This window comes from Abramis brama, assembly GCF_963993115.1.
Source record: "Abramis brama genome assembly, chromosome: 15".
In the NCBI taxonomy this organism is placed as follows: domain Eukaryota; kingdom Metazoa; phylum Chordata; class Actinopteri; order Cypriniformes; family Leuciscidae; genus Abramis; species Abramis brama.
Window position 1 is genome coordinate 32,461,700 of NC_139977.1, and position 12,786 is coordinate 32,474,485.

Below are 12,786 nucleotides of genomic sequence, written 5' to 3' on the forward strand. Positions count from 1 at the left end.
TTGCAAATAAATAAAATTTACAAAATGTGTATATGTTACAAACACAACTCTGCCTGGCATTCATTTGTGAGTCGCTTCCTGTTAATTTGTAGATCCCTACATGCATTTGTGGATTTTGAAACATTTCTAGCATCAAGACCTGCACACTATTCCACAAATAAATGGACTCCACCCACCGTCTACTTAAGCCAATCAGATCATAGCCATTTGCGCTGATCAATCATCATAGAACGCTCTCACTCCAACCAATCAGAATTTGATTTACAATAAGGGTGTTCCTTCCCTGAAATAACTTTGCTCATTCATCTGCATTGGCTCAAATAGGAAGTATAAGGTACTAAAGGTCACTCCTCTGCTCAAAACATTTTTTGGCCTATCTCTGTCTTACCTTTCATTTCTAAGCTATTGGAGAAAATTGTGCTAGATCAGCTCCAACACTTTTTGTCAAATAATTGTATATTTGAGGTAGGCATGTGCCAGTATCAAATTTTTATGCTGCGATTAATTTTATCACGGTATACGGTATTATCACAATATTTTAATTGCTCAAGAGAAACGGATGGATTGGGGGGGGATGTAGAAAAAAAACAACTTGCATCACAATAGGTGTAATTGTGATTGTCAACATTTGGTAACTAAACAGAATTTTACACAATTTTCACGATTTCAATTCAATTCTTGGGATTTGATTTCAATCTTGATTCAATATTGACTCTTTGGATAAATATTAGGTAGGCTACAGTAGATAGCCTACATGTTAATTTTTCTCAAGAAAAAATATATCTCACATAATGCTGTAAACATACAGAGAGCCCTGTCAGCTGGTATTATTAAAGGTTAAAAATTAACAAATTAAATTAAATTAAATTAAATATAATTATAATTTTCATTATAATAACAATTATGACACAAGTAAAAATATAATACAAATGTAATATAGTACACATATTTAGCAAAATACTCCTCTCTATAGCTATTTTTTCTAGTCAACCAACTTGTTGGTCATTAAATGGCTTTCCTGAGGTAAATAACGTTCTGTGACAATTGTTCACCTGCAGTTTTATTGACCTCTTTCCGTGGTTGAAAAACACTGATTGATCGATATTATGTATGAGGCATAAATACTGTTCGGTAAGTTGTACTGTATCTTTAAATAAAAAGTAACAGATGATCGGTTTACTTGAACTGAGGCGCGACAGCGATCTGTCACATCACATTTACAAGCGCCAAAACGGTATTTATTGTCTGAATTTCGTAATAAAATGGACAGAACATGAGAGCTGACAATTGTTTTCATATCAAAAGTAACCTGCTCTGTCTAGTCTGTCGGTGTCAGTGTCCACTTTGCTCCATGATTTTTCTCTGCGTGAGAAAATAGATGTGTGGCGCAAGAGCATGTGAAAAGTGTAAATTGCTTGAGTCTCACGCTGAATGCGTAGAGTTGGCAGCCCTGCTTTTAGAAGGGGGATAAATCGTCGGCAGCGTTCCTCCTTACGCCATGCTTCTTCTCCATGTGAGGATTGTTTACATTAGATTAGAGTGCGCACTGCGCCGCATGCACACAGTGCTTCTACATGTGGGGATTGTTTACATCAGAGTGCGCACGCACGTGTTTCGCGCAGCATATACGCTAGGGTTGCACGATATTGAGAAAAAATGACATTGCGATATTTTATTTTTCTGCGATATATATTGCGATATGAAATGAAATCTAATCTAATTTTTTCTTACAAACAAATATGGGGTAAGCACACTTACATTCTCATTTTAAATTAATTAAACATCAGAGTATTATTTAAATTAGAGTAAATTTTTTGTTTGTAACTTTAGGATATGGTTTGAATTGTTAACATTAGTTAATGAATCTAATAACTAACATGAACTTACCATGAGCAATACTTCTGTATTTATTAATCTTTGTTTATCTTAGTTTATAAAAATACAGCTGTTCATTGTTTGGTAATGTTACTTCACTGTGCATTAACTATGTTAACACATACTGTACAACTTTTGATTTCAATAAGGCTATAGCCTAAATGTTGAAATTAACAATGTTGTAGAAGTGCAGTTTACTAATATTAAATGTTAACTAATGTAGTTAAATAGTTTAATAAATAGAACATTATTGTAAAGTGTTACAGATTTTTTATACACCAATTCATACGTCTCGTGAGTTCAGTGTTGGACAGGTCAGTTGTTTAAACCATAGGTTTAAACCATTCATTAAATTGAATCGGTTCAAATGAATCATTAGTTCGCGAATCGGACATGTAGTCTACGGCACGCGTTGTATAATTATCTCAGCAGTTTAGGATATCGCACAAGATTAGTCAACACAGAAAACATTTCATCACTGGATAGTTTTTTTTCTTTTTCGACACCATCGTGTCAATTGATTTTGATTAATATGCGCGAGGGAGAGAGAGAGAGCAAGACAGTGCTCGTGTTGTTTGAAGACGGTGAAGGTGAGCGCGCGCGCGGCCGGGGCACTCTCGCTCTCGCTCTCGCTCTGCTCGTTCTTATATGCGCCCTGTTAAACTGACAGGACTTAAAAACACATGCAAATGATAAACTTTCACTCTATGATGGTTAAGATGTGCAATTAATCCGCGAATCACATGCGTCAAGGGCCGGGGAGCAGCTGGCCCGTACGGTTAATGAATAACGGATCAGCCTACATCGCACATCCTGCGATGTGACTATCGTGGATTCGCACATCGCGATATCGATGCTTTAACGACACATCGTGCAGCCCTAATATACGCAGTGTTTGTTTAAGCGGTTGATGGAAAGCTAATGCGCGTTCTATAAATATAAATTCTGATCTATTATTTTTCACAGTATTTTGAAGTGCCCGCGATAACAATATCGTGCATATTCATTACCGCGATTTATCGCCTTACCGAATACCGGCACATGTCTAATATGAGGTTTTTCAATCTGGTTTTAGGTCTGCTCACAGCACTGAGTCCGCCCTCCTTAGAGTGCTAAACGTTATTTATCTCTCTACTGATTCCGGAAATACTTCTTGTTCTCTTAGATCTTTTGGCAGCTTTTGATACCATTGACCACCCTACTCTTTTATCTACACTGTAAAAATAAAAGGTGCCTGGAGGATAGGGCTGGGACGGTATGGATTTTTTCTTACCGCGGTTGAAAAGCAAGAAATTCCCGCGGTATTGCGGTAAACCGCTTTAAACCTCAACCCCCCTCCCCACCCTCCCCCAGTTTTTTTTTTCTGCGACGTTGCGGCTGGAACAACAAACAAAGTGTGTCAATGATAATCTCAGGTAGTGTTTATGTGCTTTATTTAATGTTAAAAGCATGCAATGTGACTTTGAATATCGTTTAGTGCTCCAGCTTTGTAGCTGTAAAAGCAACAATGGATAATTCGCCTCAGATCTTGAAATTAAACAAATGGAAACAAGAACGTTCAAACTGTGAACATGTGTATTCTTTGACAAATATTGTTTTAGTAACTCATAGCCTATGTATTTTTAATAATGTTTAAATGGTGTAATATTTGTGAATTTGATTATGTAGCCTACTTATCCATTTTCTTGCTAGTGCCGTCAAGATTACTCTCTGGTGCTGTGCACTTGCCGCGACTCCGCGAGGGTTGACAAATGCGGTCTTCACGTGAGAGAATTGTGTTAAATAAGCACGTGCAATTAAAAGCTGAGGTCCTGCTTTTACTTTTTTTATTTATTTACGGTGCGGCTTGGACGCGGCGTCCGTCGAAAATAGACTAGGCGCCTATCTTTAGCGAAGCGGCGCGGAGAGACGCTTCTGAAACGCGCCGCGTCGTGGCTGTTGTAAACACAAGCATTGACTAGAGTGGGCGCGATCAGCTCCGGTAGCCGCGTCGCAGCCGTAACGTGCCACAGAGTGTAAATAAGGGGTTATAGTCAATAGCCTACGAATGGAATGTTATTATGTGTCATGAAACAACTTGCAAACTTGCAAAAGGTCGGATTTGCTCCATCTTTTGATAAGTTTTGTTTAGAAAACCTTGAATCCATGTAAGACACAATGTTATGAGACACAATCCATGTCATTAGAATCAATGAATCCATGTCATTAGACACAACGTGAACACGTGAAGGCCAGTGTTTATTTATTTATTTATTTTTTTATTTTTTGCGTTGATGACGGTGACGAGCTCAGACCCGCGGTAGGCGTCACGTGACCGCGGTATTGCGGTAATGCGGTAACCGTCCCAGCCCTACTGGAGGAACCTTTTGGGGTTCTTCACTTTGCCACACCGGTGGAACCATCTGTAGATCCTCTAGGCACCCTTTAAAAAGGCGCGGTTCTTTGAGGAACTTCACACTGGAACATTCAAATCTGTTTGCGCTGTCGCTGAGAGAGCAGTTATCAGTATGAAACAGCTTTACTTTCACAATCTTTTCAACAACACAGAATCGGTATTTCGGTGTTACAAATATTCAAATGATCACAGAAGTACTGAAATAAAAGTTTATAGTTCGAGAATAAACAGTGATGTCTACGGTAGCAACCAAAACAGAGTAAATCACCTTTTGAAAGTCGCTTCAAATAATGAAAATTCGCTTCAGAATTTACTAAATGTATATAATGAGCGAGTACATCAAGAATGCCTTTTTTCAAACCGTGTTTTTGTCTTATCCTTATTCACTACGGTAAGCCTTTAATAAGCGTTTATACTCTGACTACTTTACACCGGCACCGCTGCGGAGTAGCACAGTGCCTGAGTGACTCACCCGCGTCATAGAAATAAACATAGAGAAGTAGTTCCGGTTACAATGTTCTTTAACAATGTTTATTTAACTGCTAGAGCACTGATTCATCCAGTAATGAAGTGAAGTCTTTATGAATCAATCATTCAAATCGATATATGTTTCACCTGTCTGGATCTTACATGTGTGTTCAAGCATATTCTATCCCTTCTGAGACGGTGTTCTCCACTGCTGGAGATACAGTAAGCTATAGGAGAGGTCCCAAATTATCCTAGAGAATGCAGAAATATTAATTTTATTTTTATATTATTTTTATAATATTATTTATTTTTTATTAGGCCTAGTTGTTTTAATAATTTGTATTGAATGGGAAACGGAAAATGTACACAATACATTGAATTGAATGATTAAAAAAATTAGTCAATGATTTCCATTTGTGGCATAAAGTTCATTATATTAGTTAGCATTGCGGCTAAAACCTTCATACCACATACTGTGCAATAAACAAGTGGAAAACACTGTAAAGACGTAGTAATGTATTATACATTTAATTTATATATGTATGTGTTTGAATATAAAGTAAGTAGACTATATGACTTGTAGTCATATACTATATATATATATATATATATATTAGTCCAAAATTCCCCGCCTCATGCATGCGCAAGTCAAACTTGTTCAGACTTGTCTGATGCATGCGCAGAAAGTTTCATTCGGCAGCATCCAGTACCAAAGTTATATGGAGTTTCCTTCCATTGTTTATTTTCTTTATGTCTTTTTCCTTGTGTGGTATTGCTGTGCGTTCATAACTATAAACCACTTTTATGTGTAATATCCACGCAAACCTGTCTTTGACTTTTATGGCCGAAGTTCACTATGGAGTAGCTGCAGTTATTTCTAACTGAAGAATTAGGCCTAGGCCAGTTGAGTTCCAACCATCCCACTGCGCACAGAATATCCCACAAACTGGTCTTTCGAGAGCTGGATTGGGACATCAGCTGCTCTATGGCTACATCCAGAGATTACTACGAGGGAGAACAAGTGCCAGATCCTCGTCCAAGTCGTACCCGGCGGGTGCCCACCTACTTGGAGGATTATGTGCTTGATTATCCACTTCCACGTCATGTTCATTCTTCACCAGCCGAGGTCACGGCAGGAATATCCCATACAGGTCAGGAAAGCTGCATCACTTAGAGGCCCAGTGGAAAGATTTAAGCAGTGAGTTGAGAGGGCTTCAAATCAGAATGGACAGTGCAAGACAGGCATCTTTTGCATCTAGATCTCCTGCTTACGGATAACACTGGATTAGAACCCTCTGTGACTGTAGCATCGTCCCCACAGTATGAGGAAATGATTTACCACGAGCCCTCCATGCAGCTGCAGTCGCAACCAAGCATACATACACCAAATATATCGCTTGTGGGAAATGTTGGCCATTGCATCCTTCTATGGCATACCCAAACCATAACTGGCAGTCTTCTCCTCAGGGAAAGAGAGTTGATTTTTATTATGCTCAAGAAAGGACTGGACAGCATCCTTGGCCCACACAGACATCTAACAGAGGACTATATAAATATATTTTGGATCATCTACATCTCCCCACTGTTTACCAGGTAGCTAAGAGATATGTCAACAGCCCATTTCCCTACACCAGTGCCATGCAAGCTCTTAAACAGAGATACTGTCAACCAAGACAGTTAATTCAGAGCGAGCTGAGAGCTATCCTCAATGCACTAGCTATTCGACCAGGTGATGCGCAGGGATTTGAAGACTTTTTCGCAGCTGTTAACACACTGGTGGACATGTTGAACACAATGGATGGACCCTCAAGATACAAACTGCAGTGTGGCTCCCACGTTGACACTTCACTGATCAAACTGCTTGTCAGTTATAGAGACTCATTCATAGAGTACTGTCTCAACAAGCCCATCATTGTGAGCGGCAGTTCCAGGACTTGCACACTGCCAGAATTTGCTGAGTGGCTGGAAAGGAAGGCTCAAGCCATTCAAATATCTGTGTAACGGGGCCAGTGCATAGAGCCCATTTGACGAGAGCAGAAACCTCTTTCATATCCGAAAGCCAACTCAGCCACAATTCTCACAGGCAGTGAACAACCTAAAGTAATCAATTTGTCCTCCAGCTCCCTCACAGACACTAAAATGGCAGCTACAGCTAAAAAGCGGGATTGCTTTAAGCCCTTTTGTCCCTACTGCAACAACCATGAGCATTATCTCAATGCTTGAGAGATAGTTGAACCACTCACAAAGAGGAAGCTGGATTCAAGAAAACAAAATAAATGCTGGAGGTGTGGACGAGGTCACAAACAGGACAGCTGCACGCTCAAGAAAACTTGCTCTACCTGCGGAGGACTCCACCTGTCTGTCCTGCATGAAGTTGCAGTTGCTGCGGAAAACCAAAGCATACTCGCAGTGAGCACAGCCACTTCTCAAGTTTACTTGGATCAGGCCAGTCATTCAGGCAGAGTGAAACATGAAGCAGAGTGAGCAGAGTTCACCCAAATGTGAAACATCAAATCCAAAGGGTATTTACAGCTGAAGAGCTCAACCTGGCTGAACAGTCGTGTCCCGTGAACTAACTGAAAAGAAGATATGGTCACTTAAGGGACATCCCGTTGAAAGGTTTCACTAAAGTGCAGCCTTTGCTACTCATAGGATCAGATTATCCACAGCTGATCACACCAAACTGCCCAATCCATATGGGACCGCTTGGAAGCCCTGTAGCGGTACACACTCTTCTTGGCTGGACAGTTCAAGGGCCAACAACCTTTCTCCAGCAACCCTCAAATGTAAGCTCATGCCTCCACACCACATTCCCTCTTCCTACACAAGAGTTATGTCAACATGTTGAGCGGTTGTGGCAGCTTGACCTACTGCCACTAAGTAATGAGAAAGAAGTAGTCCGCTCCAGACAAGATAAAGCTGCACTTGCAATGTTGGAGGAGAAAACGGTGCATGTTACAGTTGATGGTGCAACCCGTGCAACTACCCCATTACTTCATAAGCGAGATGCGGCTAAACTCCAAGCACCACCAAACGCTGTTATGGCTCTTTTAAGAGCTACAGAACGTCGCATTGTCAATAATCCTGACCTGGCAAACGTGTATGACAAAGAGATACACAAGCTTGAGGAGGCAGGTTATGCAGTTCGAATAACCAGCCCAGAAGCTGACAATTCCGGTGATTCATGGTACGTTCCTCATCACATTGTGCTCCACAATGACAAAGCCCGGGTAGTCTTCAATTGCTCTTTCGCCTACAATCAAATGAGCCTAAATGACAATCTACTCCCTGGTCCCACTCTTGGTCCACCACTGCTGGGAGTCCTGCTAAGGTTCAGAAAGTATGCCGTTGCGATAAGTGGAGACATACAAGCCATGTTTCACCAGATCAGACTGTTACCTAAAGACCAGTCACTGCTCCGCTTTCTCTGAAGAGACATGGAAAGAGATCGCAACCCAGACATCTGTGAATGGCGAGTGTTACCATTTGGGACCTCCTGCAGTCCATGCTGCGCTACTTATGCCCTCCAGAGACATGTCAGAGACAACAGTGAGGACAATGAAGATGTAGTTGAGTCTGTCCAGCAGTATTTCTATGTAGACAATTGCTTACAATCTCTTCAGTCTCAGCATCAGGCTAAGAAACTCATTGACAAAATGATAGCATTATTAGCAGCTGGTGGTTTTGACACAAGGCAGTGGGCTAGCAATGTTCCCAGTGTGACTGCACATCTACCCGCTAGAGATGCGCGGATGGGCTATTATTTCATCCGCAACCGCATCACAAAACTCATCATCCGTCCGCCATCCATCCGCACCACGTTTTTGACCAATTTTCAAAACCGCACCCGCCCGCCATTCGCTGAATGTATACATATATTTTTAATTTGATTGGTTCATTTGATTGGTTCAACCGCCCGCCACCCGTCCGAATTTAATTAAAATATTATTTTTCATCACGTCATCCGCGGTTTATCCGCGGAGTCCGCGGCTGTAACCGCCAACTGCGCATCTCTACCTAGTGTGACACTTTTCTCAGGACACTTTAGGTTATAAACACAGGCCTGTGTCAACAAGTGAGGAAACCTCAATGAGAGATTTCTATCGCATCCTGCCAAGCCACTATGACCCACTAGGGTACATCATCCCGTTCACCACAAGGGCCAAGATCATGGTGCAATCACTATGGAAGAGGGTTGGAGGTTGGGATGAACCTCTGCCAGCTGACCTTTTCTCAGAATGGCATGCTTGGGAAGAAGAGCTTCCTAACCTACAGAGAATAACACTGCCTAGGTGTTACACACCAGCATGCAACAACACCTCCTCCACTATCGATATGCATGTCTTCTGTGATTCCTCGGAGAAGGCATATGGCTTTGTAGCCTATTTATGGGTGGAAACAGGTGATGACATCCAAATTGCATTCATCATGGCGAGGTCACTGGTGGCACCCAAGAAGCAACTCTCCATTCCATGCCTTGAACTCTGTGCAGCATTGTCTGGAGCTCAGCTAGCCCAAACACAGAACTTACACTTAACTTCAGACAGACAATCATGTGGTCCGATTCAACGTCTGAGTCATGCAACTAATTTGTTGGCACGCGAATCGCAGAGATTCAAGACCTTGTTGGATACGAGAACTGGAAATACGTGGACTCGAATAACTACCCTGCCGACGATATAACTTGGGGTAAAACCCTCATAGATCTGTCCCACACCTGCAGATGGAAGCAAGGTCCAGAATTTCTGCACCAATCTCCTGACCACTGGCCAGTCCACCCGTCAGTCCCAGCAAGATTCAGAAGAACCCCCGTAAATCTACATTCTGCGGTAATGTCAGTCATGCCTGATGTAGAAAACTGAATCATGGGATAACTGAATCATGGGATGACCTCATGACCACATTTCAGTCTCTGGGGTGACATGGGGCGGCAGCAACCCCCTATGTCTGCCACAGAACGCATAGAGACTGTAACTGTTGTACTTAGATATGCACAGACTGAAAGTTTTCCTAAGGAAGTGTATGCCCTTAAAGCCAATAAATCTGTGTATTCAAACAGTCGATTACACTCCCTTGCTCCAACTTTGGATTCTCACCTTAATCTGATTCGAGTGGGTGGTAGATTATGCAAAGCTGCAACACTGCCAGAGGATGCACTTCACCCTATTGTGTTGGCACCAGAACAGCCCTTAACAAAACTGTTAATCCAAGACTTTGATAACCGCCTGATGTATGCAGGTCCAGAAAGAGTCTTCACAGAGCTAAGACGAACCTATTGGGTTCTCAGAGGCAGCCAGGTGGTAAAAAAAAGTACCAGAGACAATGTGCTGAGTGTAGGAAATGGTGTGGCAAGCCCATTGTACCTAAAATGGCAGACCTGCCTGCTTCCCGTCTGAGTATTAACCAACCTCCATTCTGGTCCACGAGAGTTGATTGTTTTGGTCCCTATGCAATCAAAATTGGCAGACGGCAAGAAAAGAGATGGGGCATAATATTTAAATATCTCACTACAAGATGCATACATCTTGACTTGTTATGCAGCATGGATGCAGATTCATTTTTACTAGCCCTCAGACGCTTCATAGCAAGAAGAGGAAAGCCCTTTGAGATCATCTGTGACAGAGGCACCAACTTCAAGGGGGGAGAGCGTGAGCTTTCTGAAGCCTTTGCTGAAATGGAACCATCGCTCTAAGAGCAACTAGCCAATCAAAAAAATTCCTTCCAACTCACGCACCTCACTTCGGAGGTGTATGGGAAGGGGAAATTAAATCACTCAAGGCTGCCCTCCAAGTTGTTCTGAAAGAACACATTGTCTCGGAGAAAGTCTCATCTGATATAGCAGATCCTGACCCTATCACCCCCAATTTGCTGCTTATCCAAAGCGACTTATAGAAGCAGTTAAACTAACAGTAGGACAACGATATGGAAGTGCTATGACCCTTCTCAGTTTAATATAACGCAGTATTTATTTAATTTTTTTAATAGAATAGAGTAGTAGAGAAAGTGTTAGTATTACTTGATCAAGTGCTGTCGAAAAAGAAGCGTCTTCAGCCATTTCTTGAAAGTGGCTATGGACTCAGCAGCTCTGGTTGAGTTAGGCAGATCATTCCACCAGCAGGGAACAGTCATGGTAAAGGTCCGAGAAAGAGATTTTGTGCCTCTTTGAGATGGCACCACAAGACGTTGTTCACTTGCAGTGCTTTCCTACCTCAGGCTGTGTATGGACTAAGCAACCTACTTGGACGGCGCCACTACAGACACAACCAAGTGATCGCTGATCACTTCTGGACCCAGTTCCTCAGAGACCACCTACCCAGTCTTCACCTTGGGTTTGTCACCTTGTTACACTTGTGGTGTTCACGGTCAAAAATGGCAGGCCTACAAAATATAGCTCATAAATCTCTCAATATACTATATTATCATCCAATATTGGATTCAATCTTTCTGTCAACTTGTTCTATTTCAATTAGGACTGGTTTTATATTTCTATTTGCATCTGATGGCCTCATTTATCTGAGAGTAGGCATCTAATTTTTTGAGTAAAAAAGCATTATTTATGAATAATTTTCACAATATTCATTAAAATATGAAAAAAATTGCACTTTTGATCACACTAGTCCTACAAAAGGCCTACAAAATATAGCTTATAAATCTCTCAATATACTATATTATCACCCAATATTGGATTTTATCTTTTGTCAACTTGTTCTCTTTCAATTAGAACTGGTTTTATATTTATATTTGCATCTGATTAATTGTAGGCCTCATTTATCTGAGAGTAGGCATCTAATTTTTTGAGTAAAAAAGCATTATTTATGAATAATTTTGGAAATATTAAAGGGACACTTCAGCCATTAGCATTAAGCTTTGTATCGTTAGAAACCCAGTCATATTTTTGAATGGTCGTGCATTATTCCCTCATTTTCCCCTGAGAAGGGAGAAATATGGATTTCAGTGTTGCGGTTCCTGCTTATAATGATGTAAAAATCGTCATTTTGCGCATTCTAAACAAGAAGTCCCATATCTTTATGAAGGGGTTGAGACTACAAACACTCGTTCCTCATTTTTCCAGGGGGTGGGACCCACTAAACTAATGGCGCTTTTCCACTACACAGTACCAGCTCGCCTTGGCTCGACTCGACTCGGCTCTGTTTGGTTTTCCACTGTGTAAAAGTTGTACCTGTACCTGCTTCCAGGTACTTTTTTTCGTACCACCTCCGGCGAGGTTCTAAGCGAGCTGAGGCGATACTAAAATGTGACGTGAAAACACGGCAGACTGCTGACACGCCAGATGGAGTATCCTGAATAAAAAACAGCAAAAACATCCAAAAACAGCATACACTCGATTTACTCCATTGTCCTGTGTGTGTGTGGTAGCGGGTGTGTCTCGCGCGTCTCGCGTAAAAGATTAAGTCACGGCAGTTTCCTGTGGCGTCACTATGATGACCAGGTACTATTGTGGAGGTACTATCTGCAATGGAAAACGGAGCGAAAAGCGAGTCGAGTCGAGCTGAGCTGGTACTGGTAATGGAAAAGCGCCATAACTAAAAAAGCAATATCCACCATCTTGTTTGGAAGCTAAGCTAACAGGTGCTGTCGAGCCAGATGTGAAGTTACGACAATGGCGGAAGGTACTCAATATGATATGGAAGATACTTTTACGAACAGCAATATAGCGAAGAGCAGCTGAGGCTGATAGAGGAACAGGAGGCGGCTGCTGCGGACTGTTGCGGACGAGGAGCCCGGACTGGCTCAAGCTGAGGCAGACTGGCAGGCCATGCAATATTTCACCATTTCGAAAGAAATACAAATGAGGAGTAATTCACTAATGAGTTCGCGAGCTAACAGGACATTTTGTGTGAAATGAATTTCAAGCTTTGGTGGTAGCTAGCCTGATTTCTCTGATAGGCGGATACCTCATAGGTGGTGTTCTTTTATTTTTCACAGAGAGGAATTTGATCCTACCCTGAACTGCATCTAATATCCATTCATCCATCTGTCGTTACCACACACACGCAAACTCGCATACTGGTTTGATACCAGTATGG

At 41.7% G+C, this 12,786-nt stretch overlaps 2 protein-coding genes across 7 annotated transcripts in view; both read left to right on the forward strand.

Moving 5' to 3' along the window:
- LOC311097516 (uncharacterized protein) overlaps nt 1–12,786 on the forward strand; it is a 202,312-nt gene that overhangs the window by 153,171 nt on the left and 36,355 nt on the right. The gene's annotated exons all lie outside the window — the stretch shown is intronic.
- Nucleotides 1–12,786, forward strand: part of LOC311097510 (uncharacterized protein) — a 53,276-nt gene that overhangs the window by 27,013 nt on the left and 13,477 nt on the right. The gene's annotated exons all lie outside the window — the stretch shown is intronic.